This window comes from Gorilla gorilla, chromosome 5, assembly GCF_029281585.2.
Source record: "Gorilla gorilla gorilla isolate KB3781 chromosome 5, NHGRI_mGorGor1-v2.1_pri, whole genome shotgun sequence".
Lineage (NCBI taxonomy): Eukaryota > Metazoa > Chordata > Mammalia > Primates > Hominidae > Gorilla > Gorilla gorilla.
In genome coordinates this window covers 143,676,135-143,699,094 of record NC_073229.2, presented here as the reverse complement: position 1 = coordinate 143,699,094, position 22,960 = coordinate 143,676,135, and the positions used below count along the sequence as shown (strand labels likewise).

The 22,960-nt window shown below is 37.7% G+C and overlaps 1 protein-coding gene and 1 long non-coding RNA gene across 2 annotated transcripts in view; one reads left to right on the top strand and one right to left on the bottom strand.

Annotated features, from left to right (window-relative positions):
- LOC109027227 (uncharacterized) overlaps positions 1–22,960 on the bottom strand; it is a 494,433-nt gene that overhangs the window by 344,303 nt on the left and 127,170 nt on the right. The gene's annotated exons all lie outside the window — the stretch shown is intronic.
- LOC101144110 (uncharacterized) overlaps positions 8,393–22,960 on the top strand; it is a 38,852-nt gene continuing 24,284 nt past the window's right edge. The window contains exon 1 of the long non-coding RNA XR_004070642.2: positions 8,393–8,644. This is a non-coding gene — a long non-coding RNA (uncharacterized lncRNA). The remainder of the gene's footprint in view (positions 8,645–22,960) is intronic.

The window sequence follows — 22,960 nt, the reverse complement described above, 5'->3', positions numbered from 1 at the left end:
CTTTACAAATTGGTATAGACAAAAATGAAAATGTCAAGTCCCTGATTGGGGAAAAATATTTGCAATATGTATGTTTGACAAAGGACTTGTATCCAGAATATAAAAAACTCCTACAACTTAGTAATAAAAAGACAATGAAATGAAAAACAGCAATAAAAAACATTTGAACAGTCACTTAGAAAGAGAAGATATACGAATGTCCAATAAGTACATGAAAAGGCACTCAACATCTTTAGTCATCAGAAAAATGCAAATTAAAAATGCTAGAATGGCTAAAATTGAAAAGACTGACAATACCAAATGTTGAGGAGGATGTGAATCAACTAGAACTCCCACATATTACTGGTGAAACTGTAAAATGCCATAGCCACTTTAAAAAATAGTTTGGCATTTTCCTATAAAGTTAAACATACATCTACCCTCTGACCCAGCAATCCCACTCCTAAGTATTTATACCACCATCACCATCCCACCCAAAAAAAGCACGAAAACATAGTTTCACAAAAAGACTTATTTGTACAAGAATCTTCACAGTAGCCTTAACTAGAAACAAACTAAATGTCACACATCAACAAGGAAAATGGACAAATGCAATGAAATACTAATTAGCAATGAAAATAAGTAAATTATAATATGCACCAACATGAGTAGATCTCAAAAATATTATGCTAACTGAAAGAACATGGACACAAAAGAATATCCTTTGGATGATTTCCCTTATTATGAAGTCCCAAAACAGAAAAATATAATCTGTTATGACAGAAAAGTCAAGAAGTGGTTGCCCCTGGAGGGGCAGGGAATAGACTGAAAAGTGGAATGAAGAAACTTTTTGGACTAATGAGACTGTCATATATTTTAGTTTGGGTGGTTGTTAAATGGGTTCATACAATTGTCAAAATCCCTCACACCACACACTTAAGATTTATATATCTTATTGTACGTAAGTTATAATTCAACCCTTCTTCTCCCAACAAAAAGGTGGAAGAAAATATGACAGAAAGTCACCCTTTGTTAATCCTGATTGGCGGATATATGGTAAAGAATAATTCTCTATACTTTTTGTATTTACCAAAAAAAAACTTTAAAATATTTGAAAGTTAAAATTTAAAAATATATGTCTAAGTCAAATAAATACTTTGTGCTTCCAGGAAACTTGCAAAATGATACAGAGCCAAACAGTAAATAAACCTTTGCAATTCATAAAAATCAATATACCAGCAAGGACTTTGATTCTCAGGTTTCTGAGATACGAGTGTGGCTAGGATACAAGAGATCAGATCTGAAACAGGAGACATTCACAAAGCTCTGAGGCGCTTACTTTGGGATGTGACTACAGTGGACTAGAGTACCTGGGCATTTGTCTTGGGCCATCACAATTTAGAATTTAGAATCAAGTAATAATTTGATATATATTACATATATATTTAAATTTGTTCCTTTTAAAATATGTGGCATTTACTTGTTTACAGTATATGTCCCCTTTCAGCAACACAGAAACAAGTGAGCACAGCACTTAGCTGCAAAAATAACCAGTAAAAATAGGCAGTGACCAGATGGTACCCTCTGATAATAGCACTAACTGAAAGCGACATCATAAATTACATAGGTGACAAATTTGCTTTTCATTCTACTTGTCCTGGGCTCCAAGACTGCTTTGCTCTCAACTCTAAGGTCATAATGTTATGTTTTTTACTCTAAACTAAGTGTGTCAGCAACTAGATTCCAATTAGTGGTACAGGAGCTCCTAAATACCAACATTATGCTAGGATGTGTTCTTGTTGGATGGACACCCCTGACCTCCATTCAATCAAAATCGAAGTGTTCAGTTCAACTGAATGCTGACTTGACTTCTACTCCTCTGGATGTCTTAAAAAAACCATTCCTGGTTCAAGCCACACCAGCAAAGAACTCAGGACTTGAAAAACATGGCTTTGGCCCCTTAGAAAATCACCTTTCATGAACTGCACTTGATAGTATTAGATAATTTTTAGAAATTCCACTAAGGATATTGCCCATAAAAATCTTAAGGTCCCATATATGAAGAAGTACCAGAGACCTCTCTGTGAGGCCCCAATGGTGGGGAAATTGTGCTACCTCTGAACAGTACTGTGTTGACACATGAATCCCTCAGTAGACCGTGATCTCCTCTTTGCTTTGACTACTAAAAATCTCAGAAGCAAATTTGCAACCCAGTTCTGGCAATTTTCCATAAACTTACTGTATGAACTTTTTAATGATATATTACTGTATTAATTTCTGTTAGCTTCCTAAAATTCTCCTGGAGGAAATAAAATTATAAATAATGTAATTTACAAATTCATCAGTCATATGATTTATTTATTTATTTATATCTATATCTGTTTGCATAAAGGATTTAAGATGGCTCCATCAGGTATATCTAAAAATAACTGAAACTCAGATTATATTTACCGCAGTTTCATTCTTTTTTCATAGAGATATTACATACATACAGAACAGTTGGGTGAATACTTAACGAGATACCTAAAAGAATGAACTGCAGTAAAATAATACATTATTTAATGCCTTGGGACATTTTAAGATGGTAATTGGTTTTTATCTTAGGATCCTTCAAAACACGAATAAAAGATATCTTTTCTGATGTCTCTATGAAAGGACAGATAGCATTTGGAACTAGACAAGCTACTTTCCAACATCTTGACAGGGTGGAGACCCCTACATCTCAGTCATCAGTCTGAGGGATATGGGAGGAACGCTTGTATTTATAAGTATAAATTAACCCCACTTGAAATAGAAATTATGGTTTTAGAAAAATAAAGTTATATTTCCTGCAGACCTCATTCTATACACTGGGGTCCATATTGAGACTCAAAACATGAAACAGGATGATATGATTTTTCTATATACATGTATATGGGAGTTCCAGTGGCACAACAGGCTAGCAGGTGATGCTTACATACATGCATATGTCCAGCTACATGAATTCATATATGTACAGCATTTCTCAGAGCAAACATTGGTAGGAAAAATGTGAACCAGCTGCTATTAACTACATTTTACAAAGAAAATCTTCCTGTACATTTTCTGTGGGGTTAAAATTGTCATTAGGTTGTTGTTGTTTTTTTTTTTCTCAAAAAGATAAGGTGGCTTGTTTTGATAATACAGTTATTTAAAAATAAGCTCTAGGAATATCAGTTGGAGCATTTAAGTAATTCATATAGTGTACTTCCGAAAAGTCTTTTTCCATAACTTCAAAACACTTTCAAGAGTTTTTTCTGATCAATCTTGGCCACATATAATGAGTAAAGAACAGACATTTTTGTTTTCAAGTGAAAAACTTATAGCCTAAAATGGTTAAATGACAAATGGCTTATTGAAGTTGGCCCAGTGGGTCCCTGACAATGGAATGATTAAAATAGTCTACATACTGTTTGACCTTCAACATTAACATTCATTGATTAATATATATCAGTTTTACCGTAATGAGCTATTTCTTCTTTGCCCTTTTTACATTGTTTCCTCCTCTTCTATAATTACGACTGACTTTTGAATCCCATCTACAGAGTAGATAAATTCTTTATTATGGTGATTCTATCTAAAGCTGAAATGACTGCTAAACTATTCAAAACAATTAGCAGGGACAACTGCCATGAATGTGGTTCTCAAGGCCCACAAACAGCCATCAAAACTAAAGCTACAACCTACAGTCTTCCATGTATCCTTCACCTGGTCAAGTTTATGGCTTCATCCCTGTGCTTCCTGAGGCTTGATTTGGATGTCTGCCACAGGACTTTACCCATCTTGACTTACAATTTGCTGCCTATATGGGCATCTCCCTCCTTGGACTATAAGCTCCTTGAGGGCAGTAACAATGTCATGTCATCTTTGTATTGTGTCATCCCTCACAGTACCCAGCGCAGCTTTGTGTACAACTGGTCCTGAAAGCTTACTCAGCTCATTCCAGCCCTCAGGTATCTTGTTCTCCTCTGAACTGCTGTGGTACTTAAGCATGCACTGAATTAAAATAATTTGTAGTATAACCCAAAGGGAGATTCTGTTTACGCAAAGTCTCATTTACAGTTATTCATTCAGGTGGGCAACAAACAGTCCAGCCAAGAATTGGCACTGTACCGGAGCCGTGGAAAGCATCATGCTTCCTATTCATGTTTTCCCCTCTGCTGCCTGTCACGCGTCTTCAGTGACGGCGCAGCCAAGGCTCTGATGGAGTGCCCTTGCCATTAGCCTATGGCCATCTGTCATGCCAGGTTGTAAATGACAGCAGGTCAAGGGAAACAGGCAGGCAGCCAGAACCAGGAAACTGGGATACAGATAAAACATGAGGGTCACAACAGCAACGGAGTTAGTCAGAAGTCATTAACCAAAAAAAAAAAAAGTCAAAAGGACACTGACAGCAGAGGACAGAGAATGATAAAAGGCCAACAATGAACAACCGGAAAATCAGCAAGAGTTGAAGGTTAGCCCAAAGTAGAGGGTTATTACACTCAGATGAGGTTACACACACAGCTGCAGAGACATGCTGACAGGATTGAAAGAAGGCACTTGTCACACAACTTTAAATAACAGTCCCGTGACTGAACCTACTATCAAAAGTGCACTTTGAACTAACTTTTCTAAAATAAATCTTGTAACATCTTATGAAAAGCACAATTATATTACATTGTGTTCATACCTAAGGAAAGCCTTCATTTATGAAATTTACACATTTTAAATAGTCCACAATTTTTTGCTATCCCGTTTCATGTTTTCTTCTGTTTTATAACACATCAGGAATTTTACAAATTGTAAGATACTTAAGGAATACTTGATTCATTGTACACACTGCTTTTATCATGCTGACAAACTGACATACAAACCAACAAGACTTGAACCATCTTCTAGTTCACCGAGGCCACACCTAATCTCCTCACTCTGATTTTTAAGGCCCTCTGTAACCTGGCTCCAACCTCTTTTTCCAGCCATAACTCCTACGGTGCATAAGAGTAAGACACTCCCTTTCAACTTTTCCTCTCCATGGCAGAAGTAAGGAAGAACCTCAAGAGTTTCATGAGCTCTGGGTAAGTCTGAGCCTTCTCTAGGCTCTCCTTCGCCATTGGCAGGAATAAAGAGGGGGCCTTGATCTCTGCATACTCCTGGCAAGACCCCCACCCTATCTTCTCCTCTACAGCCTTGCCCCCATCATCTGCCTTGAAACCTTCGAGGCCAATCTGACCCTGCTCTGTATCTTTGCATACATGTGTCAGAAAAGCCAGTTCAGACCCCCAGGTTTAGATATCCTCAGAATCACAATGCCCTCTGTATCATACTGCCTCTCCCTTTTCATTATTTTCCCAATTATATTTGACATTAGATATATTTTCGTTATTTATGTGGCTATCTTCCTCTACTAAAACACAGCCTGTATGAGGACAGGAATTTTTACCTGTCTGGTTTCCTACAGTATCCCTATTTCCCATAACAGTTGCCTAAGACATAATAAGCCACAACAAATATTAAGCTAATGAGTGGGTGAAAAAAAAACAGTATTTGAACAGTCTGCCCTACTTCCTGGATACAAGCAAATATTTTACTGCTCCATGACTTTGTTCAAATAGTTCCTGATGCTGCAGCTGGGGCCCTCCCTTGCTCCTGTTTGTCTCTGCAAATCGTATCTGTCAAGATCCATCTATAATCCCTCCTCTTCTGGAAAGCTTTCTCAGCTTGTTCCAGCCCGCAGGTATCTTGTCCTCCTCTGAACTGCTGTGGTACTTACTGTCATTTAACCATTAATCATAACCTCACCTGTGCCAGCTTTGCAGCGTTATGTAGAACCACTGTTTCTATCTTCTGTGGTTATTTAACTTATCACTTTTTATTTGTCTTCCAAACTAGATTGTAAAGTAATAAGAACAAGAATCTTAATTTTATTCCCTCTCAGTTGCCCTGAAAAGCCTCCCACAGAATAGAGGTTCAGCAGATTATTGTTGAATAAATGATTGAAACAATTTAGAACTGAGTCTTGAAGGGGGAATAAATACAAGTTTCATTTATCTATTCTAAAGGATGAGATTGGAGCTTCATTTTGTTTTGGTTAGACTCTTAGTACAAATGGAATAATAGATGTGCAAGTATTTTGAAGAGTTTGTCATAAGTCAGGAACAATCTAATCAGTGTAAAAGCGGCATGGAGCAGATTTATTCTTTCTCCAGGCAAATGCCTACTTTGTTCAGGTGTCCACTTTCATCTGCACAGCTCTGTGCTTTAGGGGAAATTATACATGCCTCATCCCCAGAAAATGGGTTCTTTTTTCCATAAGTTATTGGGGTACAGATGGTATTTGGTTACATGAGTAGTTCTTTAGTTGTGATTTGTGGGATTTTGGTGCACTCATCACCTGAGAAGTATACACTGCACCGAATTTGTAGTCTTTTATCCCTCACTCCTTCCCATTCTTCCCCCCAAGTCCCCAAAGTCCATTGTATCATTCTTATGCCTTTGCATCCTCATAGGCTAGCTCCCACGTATCAGTGAGAACATACAATGTTTGGTTTTCAATTCCTGAGTTACATCACTTAGAATAATAGTCTCCAGTCTCATCCAGGTCACTGAAAATGCTGTTAATGCATTACTTTTTATATCTGTGTAGTATTCCATCACATATATAAATATATAAAATATAAATATATATGATATATAAATATATAAAATATAAATATATATGATATACAAATATCATATAAATATATATTTATATAACATATATATGGTGAGATATATATATAACTGTGAGATTGATAGATGATAGATAGATAGATAGATAGATAGATAGATAGATAGATAGATAGATAGATCTCACAGTTTCTTTATCCACTTGTTGGTTGGTGGGCATTTGGGATAGTTCCATGATTTTGCAATTGTGAATAGTGCTGCTATAAACATGTGTATGCAAGTATCTTATTCAAATAATGACTTCTTTTCCTCTGGGTAGATACCCAGTAGTGGGATTGCTGGATCAAATGGTAGTTCTAATTTTGGTTCTTTAAGGAGTCGCCCCACTGTTTTCCATAGTGGCTGTACTAGTTTACATTCCCACCAGCAGTGTAGAAATGTTCCCTCTTCACCTCATCCACACCAACATCTACTGTTTTTTTATTTTTTGATTATAGCCATTGTTGCAGGAGTAAGGTGGTATTGCATTGTGGTTTTGTTTTGCATTTCCCTGATCATTAGTGATGTTGAGCATTTTGTCATGTTTGTTGGCCATTTGTGTATCTTCTTTTGAGAATTGCCTATTCATGTCCTTAGCCCACTTATTTACGGGATTGTTTGATTTTTTTCTTACTGACTTGTTTGAGTTCATTGTAGATTCTGGATATAGTCCTTTGTCAGATGTATTGATTGTGAAGATTTTTCTCCCACTCAGTGTGTTATCTGTTTACTCTGCTGATTGTTCCTTTTGCCATGCAAAAGCTCTTTAGTTTAATTAGGTCCCAGCTATTTATCTTTGTTTTTATTGCATCTGCTTTTGGGTTCTTGCTCATGAAATCTTTGCATAAGCCAATGTCTAGAAGGGTTTTTCCAATGTTATCTTCTAGAATTTTTACAGTTTCAGGTCTTAGGTTTAAGTCGTTAATCCATCTTGAGTTGATTTTTGTAAAAGGTAAGAGATGAGGAACCAGTTTTTTTCTCCTATATTCCAGCACCATTTGTTGCCAATTATCCCAGCACCATTTGTTGAAAATGGTGTCTTCTCCCCACTTTATGTTTTTGTTTGCTTTGTCAAAGACCTGTTGGCTGTAAGTATTTGGGTTTATTTCTGGGTTCTCTATTCTGTTCCATTGGTCTACATGACTATTTTTATACCAATACCACACTGTTTTGGTTACTATGGCCTTATAGTATAGTTTGAAATTAGGTAGTTTGATGTCTCCAGATTTGATCTTTTTGCTTAGTCTTGCTTTGCCTATCTATGCAGGCTCTTTTTTGGTTCCATATTAATTTTAGAATTGTTTTTTCTAATTCTGTGAGGAATGATGGTGGTATTCTTATGGGGATTGCATTCAATTTGTAGACTGCTTTTGGCAGTATGGTCATTTTCACAATATTGATTCTACCCATCCATGAGCATGGGATGTGTTTCCATTGTTTCTGTCATCTATGATTTCTTTCAGCAGTGTTTTGTAGTTTTCCTTGTAGAGGTCTTTCGACTCCTTTATTAGGTATATTCTGAAGTTTTTTTTTGTTTTTTTTTTTTTTCTGCAGCTGTTGTAAAAGGGGTTGAGTTCTTTATTTGATTCTCTGCTTCATCGCTGTTGGTGTGGAGAAGAGCTACTGATTTGTGTGCATTAATCTTGTATTCGGAGACTTTGCTGAATTCTTTTATCAGTTCTAGGATCTTTCTAGAGGAGTCCTTAGGGTTTTCAAGGTAAACTATCATATCATCAGCAAACAGGGACAGTTTGACTTCCTCTTTACTAATTTGGATGTCCTTTATTTTTTTCTCATCTCTGATTGCTCTGGCTAGGACACCCAGTACTATGTTGAAGAGGAATGGTGAGAGTAGGCATCCTGGTCTTGTTCCCGTTCTCAGAGGGAATGCTTTCAACTTTTCCCCATTCGGTATTATATTGGCTGTGGGTTTGTCACAGATGGCTTTTATTACATTAAGGTATGTCCCTCATATGCTGATTTTGCTGAGAGTTTTAATCATAAGGGAATGCTGGATTTTGTCTAATGCTTTTTCTGCAGCTATTGAGATGATCATGTGATTTTTGCTTTTAATTCTGTTTATGTGATGTATCTCATTTATTGACTTGCATATTTTAAACCGGCCCTGCATCCCTGGTATGAAACCCACTTGATCATGGTGGCTTATCTTCTTGATATGTTGTTTGAATCATTTATCTAGTATGTTGTTAAGAATTTTAGCATCTATGTTCATCAAGGATATCTGTCTGTAGTTTTCTTTTTTGGTTATGTCATTTCCTGATTTTGGTGTTAGGGTAATGCTGGATTCATAGAATGAATTAGGGAGGGTTCCTTCTTTCTCTATCCTGTGGAATAGTGTCAAAAGGATGGGTACCAATTCTTCTTTGAATGTCTGGTAGAATTTTGCTGTAAATCCATCTGGTCCTGGACTTTTTTTGCTGTTGGTAATTTTTAATTACCATTTCAATCTCACTGCTTGTTATTGGTCTGTTTAGGGTATCTAATTCTTCTTGATTTAAGCTAGGAGGGCTGTATTTTTCCAGGAATTTATCCATCTCTTCTAGGTTTCTAGGTTTTCTAGTTTGTGTGCATAAAGTTGTTCATAGTAGTTTTGAATGATCTTTTGTATTTCAGTGGTATCAGTTATAATATCTCCTGTTTCATTTCTTAGTGAAGTTATTTGGATTTTCTCTCTTCTTTTCATGGTTAATCTTGCTAATGGTCTATCAATTTCATTTATCTTTTCAAGAAACCAGCTTTTTGTTTCATTTATCTTTTGTATTTTTAGGTTTCAATTTCATTTAGTTTTGCTCTGATCTTGGTTATTTCCTTTCTTCCGCTGGGTTTGGGTTTGGTTTGTTCTTGTTTCTCTAGTTCCTTGAAGTGTGACCTTATATTGTCTGTTTGTGCTTTTTCAGACTTTTTAATATAGGCGTTCAGGGTAATGAACTTTCCTCTTAGCACTGCCTTTGCTGTATCCCAGAGGTTTTGATAGGTTGTGTCATTACTGTCATTCAGTTCAAATATTTTTTTAATTTCTATCTTGATTTCATTTTTGACCCAATGCTCATATTCAGGAGCAGGTTATTTAATTTTCATTATTTGAATGGTTTTGCAGGTTCCTTTTGGAGTTGATTTCCAGGTTTTTTTCCACTGTCTCCTGAGAGAGGGCTTGATATAATTTCAATTTTCTTAAATTTATTGAGGCTCATTTTGAGGCCTATCATATGGAATATCTTGGAGAAAGTTCCATGCGCTGTTGAATAGAATGTGTATTCTGCAGTTGTTGGATGAAATGTCCTGTATACATCTGTTTAGTCCATTTGTTCCAACATATAGTTTAAATCCATTGTTTCTTTGTTGACTTTCTGTCTCGTGCTGTCAGTGGAGCACTGAAGTCCCCCACTATTATTGTGTTGCTGTCTATCTCATTTCTTAGATCTATTACCAATTGTTTTATAAATTTGGGAGCTCCAGTGTTAGGTGCATATATGTTTAGGATTGTGATATTTTCCTGTTGGACAAGGCCTTTTATCATTATACACAGTCCCTCTTTGTCTCTTTTAACCACTGTTGCTTTAAAGTTTGTTTTCTCTGAGAATAGCTACCACTGCTCAATTTTGGTGTCCATTTGCATGAAATGCCTTTTTCCGCCCCTTTACTTTAAGTTTATGTGAGTCCTTCTGTGTTAGGTGAGTCTCCTGAGGGCAGCAAATAGTTGGTTGGTGAGTTACTATCCATTCTGCGGTTCTGTGTCTTTTAAGTGGAGCATTTAGGACATTTACATTCAATGTTAGTATTGAAATGTGAGGTACCTTTGTTTTGCTGTTTTCATCCTGCTTTTTGTTGCCTGTGTACTTTGGGATTTTTGTTTGTTTTTTGTTTTTGCTTTTTAACTTGTATTTTTGTTTTATAGGTCTCATGCGATTTATGCTTTTTTTTATTATACTTTAAGTTTTAGGGTACATGTGCACAACATGCAGGTTAGTTATATGTGCCATGTTGGTGTGCTGCACCCAGTAACTCGTCATTTAACATTAGGTATATCTCCAAATGCTATCCCTACCCCCTACCCCCTCCCCCCACCCCACAACAGGCCCCAGTGTGTGATGTTCCCCTTCCTGTGTCCATGTGTTCCCATTGTTCAATTCTCACCTATGAGCGAGAACATGCAGTGTTTGGTTTTTTGTCCTTGTGACAGTTTGCTGAGAATGATGGTTTCCAGCTTCCTCTATGTCCCTACAAAGGACACGAACTCATCATTTTTTATGGTTGCATAGTATTCCATGGTGTATATGGTGTATATGTGCCACATTTTCTTAATCCAGTCTATCATTGTTGGACATTTGGGTTAGTTCCAAGTCTTTGCTATTGTGAATAGTGCCACAATAAACATATGTGTGCATGTGTCTTTATAGCAGCATGATTTACAATCCTTTGGGTATATACCCAGTAATAGGATGGCTGGGTCAAATGGTATTTCTAGTTCTAGATCCATGAGGAATTGCCACACTGACTTGAGGTGCTGTTTTGATGTGTTTCCAAGATTTGCTTCGAGATTTAGAGCTTCTTTTAGCAGTTCTTGTAGTGGTAGTTTGGTAATGGTGAATTCTCTAAGCATTTGTTTGTCTGAACATGACTGTATCTTTCCATCATATATGATGCTTAGTTTCTCTGGATACAAAATTCTTGGCTGATAATTGTTTTGTTTGAGGAGGCTGAAGATAGGTCCCCAATCCCTTCTAGCTTGTTGGGTTTCTGCTGAGAAACCTGCTGTTAATCTGATAGGTTTTATTTTATAGGTTACCTGGTGCTTCTGTCTCACAACTCTTAAGATTCTTTCCTCCATCTTAACTTTGAATAACCTGATGTGCCCAGGCAAAATCTTTTTGCAATGAATTTCCCAGGTGTTCTTTGTGCTTCTTGTATTCGAAAGTCTAGGTCTGTAGCAAGGCCAGGGAAGTTTTCCTCCATTATTCCCCCAAATATGTTTTCCAGGCTTTTAGAATTCTCTTCTTCCTCAGGTACACCAATTATTCTTAGGTTTGGTTGTTTAACATAATCTCAGACTTCTTGGAGGCTTTGTTCATATTTTCTTATTCTTTTTTCTTTGTCTTTGTTGAACTGGGTTAATTCGAAGACCTTGTCTTTGAGCTCTGAATTGCTTTCTTCTACTTGTTCAATTCTATCGCTGAGACTTTCCAGAGCATTTTGCATTTCTAAAAGTGTGTCCAAAGTTTCCTGAATTTTTAGTTGTTTTTTTTTAAGCTGTCTATTTCCATGAATATTTCTCCCTTCACTTCTTGTATCATTTTTTGGATTTCCTTGCATTAGGTTTCACCTTTCTCTGGTCCCTCCCTGATTAGCTTAGTAACTAACCTCCTGAATTCTTTTTCAGGTAAGTCAGGGATTTCTTCTTGGTTTGGATCCATTGCTGGTGAACTAGTGTGATTTTGGGGTGGGTAGAAGAGCCTCGTTTTGTCATATTATCAGGGTTGTTTTTCTGGTTCCTTCTCATTTGCGTAGGCTATGTCAGAGGGAAGGTCTAGGTCTGAAGGCTGTTGTTCAGATTCTTTTGTCCCACAGGGTGTTCCCTTGATGCAGTACTCTCCTCCTTTTCCTATGGATGTGGCTTCCTGTGAGCCAAACTGCAGTGATTATTGTCTCTTTTCTGGGTCTAGCCACCCAGCAAGTCTACCCAGCTCTGGGCTAGTACTGGGGGTTGTCTGCACAGAGTCCTGTGATCTGAACCATCTATGGATCTCTCAGCTGTGGATACCAGCACCTATTCCAGTGGAGGTGGCAGAGGGTGCAATGGACTCCATGAGGGTCCTTAGCTTTGGTGGTTTAATGCTCTATTTTTGTGCTGTTTGGCCTCCTGCCAGGAGGTGTGCTTTCCAGAAAGCATCAGCTGTAATAGTGTGGAGAGGGACTGGCAGTGGGCAGGGCCCTAGAACCCCCAAGATTATATGCCCTTTGTCTTCCACTACCAGCATGGATAAGGAAGGACCATCAGGTGGGAGTGGGGTTAGCCATGCTTCTTTGGATTTTGTTAATAAAATAATACATTTCTTTATTTTTATTCTATTTGAGGTGGCTTTTCTGTTACTTGTTGCCACAAGCATTCTACATGATACAATGATGCTCAAAATGAACTAGAACAAAGATCTACAAGGGAACGCTCATAGCAGTCTTAATGACACCTCAAAACTGGAAACAACCCAGGTGTCCACCAACTGGTATATGGATAAGGAAACTATAGTATATCCATATAATGGAATATTCCTCAGTAATAAAAATGAATAAACTCCTGATACCTCCAACAACATAGAAAAATCTCAAAAGCATTAGGTTAAGTGAAAGAAGCCAGCCACCGAGGGCTACTTATTGTATAATTCCATTTGTCTAATATTCTAGAAAAGAGAAAACTTACAGTATGATGGTTAATTTTGTGTGCCTGCTTAGCTAAGCCATGGTACCCAGTTTTTTGTTGTAATTTTTTTTTAGAGAGAAAGATCTTGCTATGCTGCCCAGGTTGGTCTCAAACTCCTGGGCTCAAGTGATTCTCCCATCTTAGCCTCCCAAAATGCTTGGATGACAGACATGAGCCCCCGCGCCTGTCCTGGTACCTAGTTTTTCATCAAATATCAGTATAGATGTGCTTTGAAGGTGTTTTTTTGTTGTGGTGGTGGTAAAATACATGTAACATAAAATTTGTTATCTTAAATATTTTTGACAGTACAATTTAGTAGTTTTAAGTTCATTCACATTGTTGTACAACCTATCTCCAGAAATCTTTTCGTCTTACAGAACGGCAGCTCTATACCCATTAAACAATAACTCTCCAGTCCCCTTCCCCCAGACCCTGGAAATCAACCTTCTACCTTCTGTCTCTGTGAATTTGACTACTCTGGTTACCGCATATAAGTAAAATCATACACTATTGTCTTTTTGTGGCTAGCATATTTCACTTAGCATGATGTCTCAAGGTTCACCTGTGTTATAGTACATGTCAGAATTTCCTTTTGTTAAGGCTGAGTAACAGTATATGCTGCATTTTGTTTATCCATTCATCTCTTGATGAACACTTGAGTTGCTTCCATCTTTTGGCTATTGTGAATAATGCTGCTATAAAGATGGGTGTATAAATATCTCTTTAAGACCCTGCTTTTCAATTCCTTTGGGTATATACCCAGAAGTGGAGTTGCTAAATCAAAAGGATGGGAAGGTGTTTTTCAGATGTGATTAAAATTTAAATAAGTAAACTTTGAGTAAAGCAGATTGCCCCCGACAATATGAGTGGGCCTTATAAAGGCCTTCAGAAAAAAAATTAAGGTTCCCATAAAAAAGAAATTCTGCCTTCAGACTGCCTTCTGACTTGAGCTACTATGGCATCAACTCTTCCTTGAGCCTCCAACCTGCTGGCCTGCCCTGCAGATTTCAGATTTGCCAGCCTTTACAACCACAGGAACAAATTCCTTAAAAATCTCTCTCTCTCTCTCTCTCTCTCAGGTCTGTTTTTCCAACTCTGACAAATATGTACAGGGACAGAAACAGATCAGTAGTTGCCAGGAGTCAAGCAGGATTGGGGAAAACAGATTGACTGCAAAGGGATACAAGAGAACGTTTTGGTGTGATGGGAATAATCTGTATCTTTACTGTCTATTACAGTACACACTGGACACATGTGGCTATTAAGCACTTGAAATGTGACTAGTCTGAATTGAGATGTGCTGTAAGTATAAAAGACACATCAGACTTCAAAGATTTGAAAAAAATGTAAAATGTCAATAACTTTTATATTGATTACATAGTGATATATTTTTATATATTTGGTTAAATAAAACATATTATTAAATTTCACTTGTTTCTTTTTACTTTGTTAATGTGGCCACTAGAAATGTAAAGTTACATATGTGGTTTATTTCTACTGGACAATGTGGTTTATTGGACAATGCAGTTCTGTATCTTGATTGTGATACTGAATGCATAACTCCTCAAATTATACACTAAAAAGGGCAAATTTTATTATATGTAAGTTATACCTTAATAAACTTAATTTTAAAATATGGGCTAGGAAATTAGAACTGTTACGATACAAAATACAATTTAATGATACAAAAAGAATTATTATAATATTCATATTATGCTCATCCTCACTGTTATGTCTTTGCTCACTCACGTTATTCCCAGTGTCCGTAAAGTAAACTTATTCATCTCTTAAGAGCTGATTAAGTCAATCTCATGCATCATCCCCATTCCAGCTCTTCCCTGCTACTCTGATGTGTTTTCTCTAAATCCTTGCTGCACTGTGAGTCAGTCTGGTGCCTCCTTGATGACATGGAATTTCAGCATGTTGTGTCGGATAGCAGCCAAGAAAGTAGAAGGGACTCAGCGGCAGGGATTGCCTTCAAAGGGTGGTAAGTTCAAAAGCTTAGATACAGCTGAACTGGTTTTATAAGCGAAGGCTGACAGCCAACTGCAATGGGTCAACATCAAAATGTTTTCTATGTTTTTTATGTATGGTAGGTATGCTTCCTACCTGGCAGAAGTTACCTAAAGCAGGAACGATGTCTCATTCTTCTTGGGCAGTTTTCCACAAGAATAACTAACCTAAGCTACACATGAAAGTCCACAATCCCTGGGATAGCCACTGCCACTTGACCTGGAGGTGTAAAACTATTATGATCTAATACCAGCAACACCTCCTGCCTTAACTGAAACCTGGCTCTCCCAGTACTCCATATCCGCCTATGACCCTCTAAGGGGTACCCACTTGTTCTCTCATATCTCATGGACCTCAGGATCTATAGATGTGCTGAGTGTTTTGTTCCCCATTGCTGCTTTTAGAACCAAACTCCCTCACTCACTTCAAAAAAAATGTCACATTCTTTTAAAGAACATGAGTCTTTGCTGTTTCACTCTCTCTCTCTGCTCCCTGTCATGTCTAAGAAGCACATCACACATACCTCATTTTGTCAATATCTTTGACCTCTGGCTCACATCTTCCTCTTTACTGCAAGTCCTGCTATCAGTGTCCCAAAAGGACAACTCATCCAGCCCAAACATCAACTTCTAGTGGTTACATTCAGCAGCTAATCTTGGAGAGTATGGATACAATGAATTCATGTCCTACACCTTCTGTTCCTTAATTCCATCCTCTTTTTCTTCACCAGCCTATAGTATTCTAGAAATCCACTGAAAGAGGAAGGCTTTTGAAAGAATATGGAAATGTTAAAAGCGATGGGCCTTTCTAGAAGCCTTCAAGAGGATTATATGTTTTCTTTTGTAATTTAAAGATGATTATCCAATCAATACATTTTAATGTGAGAATGTTGAACAACTATAGGCAAAGATAAAAATTTAAACGACACATAATTTCAACAGCTAGGGGAAATTTCTATTAGCATTTTCATGCATATCTCTTCCCAGACTTCTCCTTCTTAGTATCTAAATTCTTTTTCTTTTTAATAAAATGGCAACTTAGTGAATATACAATTTTGTAACCTGCTTTTTACATTTGCTGTAACATGAATATCATTCCAAATTAGTAAATACATTTTACATCATTGCTTTAATTTTATACTATAATTTATTTAACTAATACACAATTGTTGGCTATGTAGCACATTTACAGTGTTTTGGTATTATAAACAGAATAAAATGAGCATCTTTATAGCTACGTCTTTATGCACATTCTTAATTTCCTTAGGATAAATTTCTATAAGTAGCCTTTCTGGGTTAAGGAATTTCTAATGTTAGGTACCTATTAATATCTAAGCATGTTTTGATAGAAACCTCTACGATCTGTGAATAACTACCTCCTTTTACACATTCTTAGACTATTTGACAGGATTCCCCTTCTGAGAGACAGAAGTAACTAAACTTCCATCAGGATTAGAATGAAGTTTTTTGTTTATTTATTTATTCTTAAAGCTGCCAGACTTTTATATTCATTCAACAAACATTTATTTAGGACCTGTTATGTGCTGGGCACCATGCCAGATGCTAAGGATAAGAAATGAGTTGACACAGTACAGTCCTCAGGCTGTCACAGTATCAGGTGTGAGATAAACACATTGAATGACGGACACAGTGTAATTCAATACACTTTTCTTGCCTGCATAGCACTACAGAGGAAGGTTGATAAAGGCTTCATCCTGTCTGAACTGTGATGTCTGAACCAAGTCTTGCAGGAAGTCTTCTGGTGGCTGAGATGGTGGCCCAGGTGATCAAGATGAGGAAGAACAGTCCAGGCAAAGGGAAAAACCATGTGCAAAAGCATAGAATGGCTGGTTGAGGTGGCTCACGCCTGTAATCCCAGCACTTTGGGAGGCCAAGGCAGGTGGATAACTTGAGGTCAGGAGTTCAAGACCAGCCTGGCCAACATGGTGAAACCCCGTCTCTACTAAAAATACAAAAATTAGCTGGGCGTGGTGGCAGGCACCTGCTACCCAGGAGGGTGAGGCACGAGAATCGCTTGAACCCAGGAGGCAGAGGCTGCATTAGGCCAAGATCGTGCCACTGCACTCCAGCCTGGGTGACAGAGTAAGACTCCATCTAAATAAATAAATAGATTGTTTAAAAGTACAGAAGTATAAAGGAGCAGGTCATTTTGTGTGCCTGAACAAAGGCTACTAAAGAGAGCCTTGCCTGACATCTAATAAATGCTAAAGATGCCTGTTAGTAGTGAGGATGCTCCATATGGAGACTATATTACTGGATTGCTAATATTTTTAATAAATGACTACTCTTTGTTTATTTTTCATTAACCTTCCTCAGTACTATTAATTCAGAATAAACTCTTAATTCGATTTTTGTTTGTGTCAAGGAATTGATGTTTCCCCTAGCCAGAAGAAAGTCCCTTCCCACTGTCTCTATGTATATTTTGGATACACTATATAAGAACACAAATGATTGAAGTCCAGACTGCACAAACCCCAAGAGAATGCATTTTCCAACTCCAGCAGACACTCTATTTGACCAACATACCAGACCTATTTTTCAGATATTACACCCTTCTGCAATAAGTAGGAGGAAAAACTTCTTTCAGTTCTGTGTTTAATCAAAACAAAGAATCCATACTAGATATTTTTTCTTACTAAACACTGCTAAAATGCATTATTATGCCAAAGAACACATTTTTTCTATACTTTAACTGTCATTGAAAAAGTATAAGTTTTCCATTCATATTCAGTTTTTGAGTATTCAAATCACTCTTACTTTTACATACATTTGAGCTTCAAAACAATCTTGGAAGGTCCTGAAGCTCAAAACAGCCTCATAATACTATCCCTATTTTTATAGACAAGAAAATCAAAGCTGAACATATGTGGCTTACCCAAATTCGCACAATCTTTATGACCAAAACGTGCTGCTCACAAGCCAGTTTAGCTGCCATCTAGTCTAGGGAGCCTTCTGGAAACTTTCAAGTCTAAGTGTCCTTTCTTTGAGTCCTCATTGACCCCTGCCTGTCCCTACAATACCACTCGTTTTACCAGGGCTTCTCAAACTTTAATGTGCCCACAAATCACCTTAGAATCTTGTCAAAAATGCAGTCTATGATTCTGTTGATTTGAGAGTGGGGCCCGAGATTCTGCATTTCTAACAAGCTCCTGAGTGACGCTGATGCTGCTGGTCTGAGGACCACACTTTGGGAAATAAGACATTGCAGTGTATCCTCACAGCCTGGTTATATTTCATTCTCTTCCACTCCACCGTATGTTCCATAGGGCCATGAACTATGCATTGTTAATCATAACATGTCCAGCATTCAGATTTGACAGTCTGTAAAATCTCAATAAATAGGAAATGAATGAATGAGTGAATGAATGAGCAAATGAATGAATGAATGAGCAAATGAATGAATGAACAAATAAATAAGTGAAATCCATGTTTTCTAGACTAGAGTTTTTTCTACTATATCATGCTGAGTTGTAAAAACATAGGCCAAGTCTATCCTTCCCTTTTAACTGCCACATTAAAGGTAAAAAACAGCTGCCTTAAGAAAACTCAATATCTCAGTGGCTTAACACACTGAACGGATTTTTTTTTCCTTTTCCTACTCAAGGTAGGAAAGGAAAGGTAGGGAGTGCTCTGCTCCACTCAGTCATTCAGCATCCAAGCTGACAGAAGCTATATCAACTTCAATATGAGGCTTTCAAGGTTATCCCAGAATTTAATATCTAACTGGCACATGAGGCCTGGAAATAACCCATCATTTCTGCCTCCATTCCAAAGTAATATGGGAAATGTAGTCTTTGATTGAGTTATAACTCATATACACTAGAGAGGGGAGTAGGAGGCTTAGATGGGCAAAGATCTGTCTATTCCTCTATAAGCCCCCAAGGCCTCAGCCATGACTACCCATTCTTCTTCAATTGCACTTCACACTTTCCCAGATTTTATAGCTGAATTCATGGTGTTCCTTTTTCCTGGAATTCCTTTACCCTGAACAAGCTCTGTCTTTTCAAATCCTACTCATCTTTCAGTGCACATCTCAAAAGATATTTTTTCATGAAATTTTTCCACATCTTCTAAACAAATGTTTCTCCCTTCTTTTTGAATCTATTTCTTTGTACTCCTCTGAGAATCTCTAGCACATTCTGCCATGCCTTTCAGTTATGGGTGTACTTACAAGCTCCCTCCCCCACCAAAAAAAAAAAACAGGAGCTATGTCATAATCAGCTTGGTAGGCCTCTTGGCATCTAGCCATAAACCTTACTTACAGCAGTAACTCAATAGATACAGGCATTTTTGAGTTGAATTGAAAATATATCTAATAAATACAGAAAGCTTATCTGGTAACAACCTTGCTCTATGTTTTTCCAACAGAGAAGACAGCTATAACTCCAAAAGTGAGAGAAAGTAGAAGACATGCCCGTGCTCAAAAGCTACAAACGTAACCAGAGCCGTGGCATAAAATGAAATACTTCTGGTTCGTATACTTCTACTGAGCAGCATTGCATTTTATACACTTCTTCTTTAATGGTTCAGACATATAGTTCTTAACATCACATGGAGACTCATAACCTTCAGAATACAGCATGAATCAGCTGGCTGCACTGCAAAGAGAATATAAAATACCATCAAGAATGTCCTAACTGGAACAGTAAACTTTTAAAGTACAAACAACTCATCTGTTAGCAGCCTGGCATTTTGCTTTCTGGAAAGTAAATACATTAGAGAGGTATCTTTAAAGAGAGTCTATTACCTGTGTAAGTCAGCAATTTTCAATCATGACTGTAGCAGATCCAGGTGAGAGACACTGCGACCTGGCCTTATAGCAGGACCAATAAGCATAAGCAATCCCTTGGTCCTAAGATGAAGACTTACTAATCATTAGTTCTTGAATCTATAACTTCCTTAGGTTAGGTCAGATTTGTCCTCACTTACTCAGCTTATGGGGCATGGATTCTTATATAGCCAGTCTATAGAGAGAGTATCAATAAAGTCATAAATCTGGGGGAAAAAAAAAAGTCCTCATTATCGCACCTGTCTGGTTTTTCAAAATCTTGCCTAAGGTGGTCTGGTTTGCTGAAGGGTGCTCCAGGGAGTGCAGTCTCCAGGTGTAACAGCCTCCCAGAGAAACAGTCTCTGTTTTGGCTGGAGGAAATTGTTGATTTTCCTCCGAAGCCTGGAATCAGCAGTTCTCTGCTGCTAAAACTCCTGCAGGGTTTTAGGGGCAAGTAGCTACCTTAGAATTGAGCAGATGGGGTAAAGGAGATAAGGAAATGTAGTTTAGAGAGTCTTCCCACGAGAAGGCATCCTTTTCATTCCTTAAACTTCCCACCACCACCTCACACACAAGTGAAAAACGGGTGCAGAAGAATATACGGGGGAAAAACGGTAAGCTTGGGCAAAGTTCCCTGCAGAGGGAGAAGAAAAAATAGGATGAGACTTAAGAATTTTATAGTCCTAAACACTGGAAAAATTATGGCGAATTCTTCCCTGCCCCCAATAATTATCATGTGAATCATTTTGATCTTTGTTAACAGTAATATATAAAACATAATACTTTTTCCAAACAATTTTGGATACCATCATTTTATGGTTGTACTAAGGACAGCTAGTCCCCTACAGGAGTCAGAGACTTTAGGAAGTATTTAAGACCTAATTCTATGGTTATCTTCTCAAAATATAGGATTCCTGGGAGCTATGACAGGTAATCTAGCAAAGTGAACTTATCAGTTAAACTTAATAGTTAATTGGCCAGGCACAGTGGCTCACGCCTGTAATCCTAGCGCTTTTGGAGGCCGAGGCGGGAAGATTACTTGAAGTTAGCAGTTTGAAACCAGACTGGCCAACATGGTGAAACCCTGTCTCTACTAAAAATACAAAAAAAAAAATTAGCCAGGCGTGGTGGTACATGCCTGTAATCCCAGCTACTCGGGAGGCTGAGGCAGGAGAATCGGTTGAGCCTGGGAGGCGGAGGTTGCAGTGAGCTGAGACCACCCCAGAGCACTCCAGCCTGGATGGCGACAGAGCAAGACTCCGTCTAAAACAGAAAAAAAAAAAAAAAGCTTAATAGTTAATTTATCCATTAAACTTAAATTATCAACTAAGGACACTATAAGGGCTTTTCATATGGCTGCACAAGATATTGCAACTGATACCAAGGTGAGTAAAGCAGCAGTCCCTACCTTCAAAGGGTTAGTTGCCTGTTTAGAAATTTTTATTATGGTTTTAAAGTGAGGATAAGCTGCAGAAAGGCATTTTAAGTACAAAAATAATTGTAGGTCACACAGGAATCTAATTTATAAAAGAAAAGGGAGCATCTGGAGGATTCAGAGGAGGGAAACCAGACACCTGGTTGGATGGAGTAAGAAAAGACTATAAATGGGAAGGATTTGTGAAAAGACTTAAGACTTGAAGGATGGCATGTGTTTTGTCAAAAGAAAACAGAAATGAGGGAAGTTGTAGGTAAAAGAACAGCATAACCAAGAGCATTCATCGTCATCATTATCATCATCATAACTGACATTTACTGAATACTTAATTTGTATGAGGCTTTGTGCTAAATCCTTAACGTGTTAAATCCTGTAATCTTCATAATCACACTACAAAGTCAAGTCTATTATTATTCCCATTTTACAGAAGAGAAAACTGATACTCTGGTTAATTGCCCAGGGCCATATAGCCAAAAGCAGCGCAATCTGAAATTGACCAAGATTCAGGTAACCATGAGAAATCTAGTGTGAATAGAACATTTAGCATACACATCAATAAATAAAAAGACTAAGTCTAGAAATGCAGATCAGGATTTCCCAAGGCTCCATATGCTGGATTAAAGGTTTCATGCTTAGTTGACAGGCAATGGGCAGCCATTGCAGGGTTATGAGCAGGTTTTTACGTTACCCAATCTGTCAACACATGGAGTGGAGACATCATTGAGGGGAGAGGTCTAGGGAGACAGTGAGACCAAGAAGTCCTCTTCAATTTTTCAGGTAAGAAGCAAACTTAGAGTGAAATTTTTGTTAATAAAATGGGGTAAGAGATAGGAGAAACACAAAAGGTCAAATCTACAGAACTCGTCAACTAATGGATTGAATGCTGGAAGTGTTAGAGAAAATAAGAAGTCTGCAACAACTTGGAGAGCTGGGGTCTTGCCGCTGAACTGATGGTTTCATAAACAGAAATTTGTAAGTGAAGACTGTTGAAAAGAAGATAATGCCTATGCAGTCCTCTTTTTGCTGCTCTTCCTCTTTGCTCTTCCTCTTCCTCCTCCTCATCATCATCATCACCATTACCATAGTCACAGTTTACAAGTAGATGGCATTTCATCTATGCCAGGCATCATTCCAAGCCTTTTACACATAGTAACTAACACTAAATGAAAGCTCATAAGGTACATACTAATAATATTGTCATTTTATAAATGAGAAAATATTTAGAGATAGAGGTTAAGTGACTTGTCCAAGGTCACATCATTAATAAATAAGTAATAGAGTCTGAGTAGTCTGACTCCAAAGTCCACCTTGAAAATTTTTAAAATTGAGTGAGGGGCAGACATCAAAACGTTGTTTTTGTTGGAAGAACTTTTCTTCTTGGTGTTCCTTAGTAGTGTACATAGGGGAAATTAGGATCAATAAGCAATCACCTACTTGTAGGGAGACCTTTAGCCCTCATATTGCAGGATATCTGTACAAAAGCCTTTCCTCTTTTCTCTAACCCAATTCACAGGTGGCCAGGATTTTTTCCTGCTTGCACCTTCCAGTGCTCCATTAATTTTCCAGGGGCAGCCTGTCTGTATCTGTCTCCTTCATGCGCATAATCC